The following is a 3,498-nucleotide window of genomic DNA, read 5'->3' as shown; positions in this document are numbered from 1 at the left end:
TTGTGGACAACGTGAAGGCCATGCAAAGATTAACCAGGCGCATAGTCGCCCTGGGGCGATTTATCTCAAGGTTATCTGATAAGAGCCTCCGATTTTTCACACTATTGAAGAAGAAGAATAACTTCTCATGGACCCCGGAGTGCCAACGGGCCCTGGAGGAACTCAAGCGGTATCTATCGAGCCCGCCGCTGCTTCACACGCCGAAGACAAACGAACAACTATTCTTGTACTTGGTAGTATTAGAGATAACGATAAGTGGAGTCCTGGTCCGGGAAGAGCAAGGTACGTAATTTCCAATTTACTATGTTACCAGGACCCTAGGTGAGGCCAAAACTAGGTATCCTCACCTAGAAAAGCTGGCGCTCGCTTTGCTAAGCACCTCTAGAAAACTAAAATCATACTTCCAGTGTCACCCCATATGTGTCGTGACTACTTACCCGTTGAGGAATGTTATGCATAAGCCCGAGCTCTCGGGCCGGTTGGCCAAATGGGTTGTGGAAATCAGTGAGTACGATATCGAATATCGACCCCGGACTGCCAATAAGTCTCAAATTTTGGCACACTTTATGGCCGACTTTATGCCGGCCCAAATACCCAAGGTCGAAAGAGAGTTATTAATCAACCCAGGAACCTCCTCGGGGATCTGGACCCTCTTTACGGACGGCGCCTCGAACGCAAAAGGTTCCGAACTTGGCATCGTATTGAAGACACCAACAGACAATGTAGTTAGATAATCTATTAGGACTGTGAAATTGACTAACAATGAGGCCGAATATGAGGCCATGGTTGCAGGTCTCGAACTAGACAAAAGCTTAGGGGCAGAGGGAATTGAAGCCTAGTGCGACTCCCTCCTTGTGGTGAACCAAGTTAATGAGACGTTCAAGGTTAGAGAAGAACGAATGCAAACGTACCTGGATAAATTGCAGGTAGCATTACATCGATTCAAAGAATGGAATTTGCAACACGTACCTCGGGATCAAAACAGTGAGGTCGATGCCCTCGCTAACCTAGGGTCATCGGTCGAGGACGACGAGTTCAACTCGGGGGCAGTCGTACAACTTATGAGATTGGTAGTGGAAGAAAGTCATGCTGAGATTAACTCAACGAGCCTAACTTGGGACTAGAGAAATAAATATATAGAATACCTGAAGACCGGAAAACTACCGTCGAATCTAAAGGAATCAAGGTCCCCACGTACAAAGGCAGCCCGATTTAACCTGTCCGAAGATGAAACCCTATTCAAAAGAACATTCGAGGGCCCACTCGCGATATGTCTAGGACCGGGGGACACCGAGTATGTTTTGAGGGAAATCCATGAAGGCACCTGCGGGAATCATTCAGGCACTGAATCTTTGGTTCAAAAGGTGATCAGAGCTGGCTACTACTAGATCGATATGGAAAAGGACGCGAAGGAGTTCATACAAAAATGTGATGAATGTCAAAGACACGCTTCGATGATTCATCAGCCCGGGAAGCCACTGCATTCGATTTTATCACCATGGTCGTTCATGAAGTGGGGAATGGATATCGTTGGCCCCCTTCTGTGGGCGCCCAGTAAGGCTCAATTTATATTGTTTATGACTGACTATTTTTCTAAGTGGGTGGAAGCCCAACATACGAAAAGATCAGGAAGAAGGAAGTCATCGATTTCATTTGGGACCACATCATATGCCGGTTCGGAATGCCGGCCGAGATCGTGTGCGACAATGGGAAACAATTCATCGGCAGCAATGTTAGCAAGTTTCTAGAAGATCATAAGATTAAAAGGATCCTATCAACACCCTACTACCCTAGTAGGAACGGAAAAGCAGAATCGACCAACAAAATCATACTTCAAAACCTCAAGAAGAGGCTGACCGACGTCAAAAGAAAATGCAAGGAAATCCTGCCCGAAATCTTATGGGCATACCGTACGACCTCGAAGTCCAGTACTGGGGCCACCCCATTCTCAATAGTTTATGGAGCCGAAGCTCTAATACCAGTCGGAGTACCAAGTCACAGGTTCCGATATACAACCAAGGAATCGAATGACGAGTCTATGACACGAGCCTAGATCTATTAGATGAAAGGCGCAAAACAACCCTTGTCCGGTTGACTACCCAAAAATAGCGGATCGAGAGATATTACAATCGAAGGGCCAATCTTCGACACTTCAATGTCAGGGACTTAGTGTTAAGAAAGGTCACACTAAACACCCGGAATCCAAACGAAGGAAAGTTGGGGCCGAACTAGGAAGGACCTTATCAAATTATCGAGATCACCGATAAAGGATCGTACAAGCTCGGAACAATGAACGATGAGCGACCACCGAACAACTGGAACATAACTCACTTGAAGCGATACTACTGTTAAGGTACGACCCCATTCATTTCCTTTTATTTATTTTACATTACGAGCTAACACTTGCAGGCAATCATTAAAGAATGATACAATCTTTAGGCCTGAAAGCACGCATTGCATTCTTTTTTCCCTTGAACCGGTTTTGTCCCAAATGGGTTTTCCGGCAAGGTTTTTAATGAGGCAACAGTAAATCGTGCTAACTTAGAATTGAAGGCCAGCTACGAACCGGTATCGAAAATCACGTCAACATTATTCGAGGCATCTCTACGCTCGGCCCCGAACACTGGGGGCATCACCCTCGGATAACGACTTTATCAAGGAAGGAAACTTTATGATTGAATGGTCTTAGCTCGATCGATAGGATTTACTGTAAGGGCCAAATGGTCAAATGAACCGTACCCGTATATACTGCTCGAGCCCTGGCACAAAACTTGTACACATGTGTAATTCTTGTCCCTTAAGAATTTCTCTTTCTTTTTCTTTTTTCTCTTAAGGAATTTCCTACATCCGATCCTTAAAGGTATCAAGCCCAAGGGATGCCTTTATCCGGGTTTAAAATGATCACTCCCAATCGAGGACTTCCGTCCAAAAACAAACTCGGATGGGTCGGGCTGAGAAAGCCCGGGGGCACAAGACCTATTAGGCAATGCCTGAACCTTAAAGGCTACGGTCATTCCCATTCGGACACTGTTATCTTAAGCAAGCCCGGATAACTCGGGGTAATGATAAGTAGGAATTTTAACCTATTATTTGCTCTCTTTTACTTGTGTTTTAGGCCAAAAATGTTTGAAGGTATTCCCGGGAACTAATGAAATATGCTTGCTTGCAGGAATTATTCAAAATGAGCCAAAGGAAAATTAACTCACAAAGGAGTCAAAAGTTGAACAAAAACTAAGGCTAGGCAAGGAGGTATGAAGTGCGGACCGCACAAAAATTGTGCAGCCGCGAAAGCCATGATGTGGCCGCAATCATAATTATGCGGTCCGCAAGAGGGAGATTCAGAGAGTGTGATTTTGGGGTAAGTGATGAGCGCGGACCGCACCAGAAATGTGCGGTCACGAAAGTCCCTGTGCTGCCACAATTGAAATTACGCGGAATGCGATTACTGAGATTCAGAGAGCTGATAACTTGATCAAAAGAGAGAAGTGTAGACCGCAC

Source organism: Nicotiana tomentosiformis, chromosome 2 (assembly GCF_000390325.3).
Source record: "Nicotiana tomentosiformis chromosome 2, ASM39032v3, whole genome shotgun sequence".
Lineage (NCBI taxonomy): Eukaryota > Viridiplantae > Streptophyta > Magnoliopsida > Solanales > Solanaceae > Nicotiana > Nicotiana tomentosiformis.
This window is presented reverse-complemented; position numbering follows the sequence as displayed.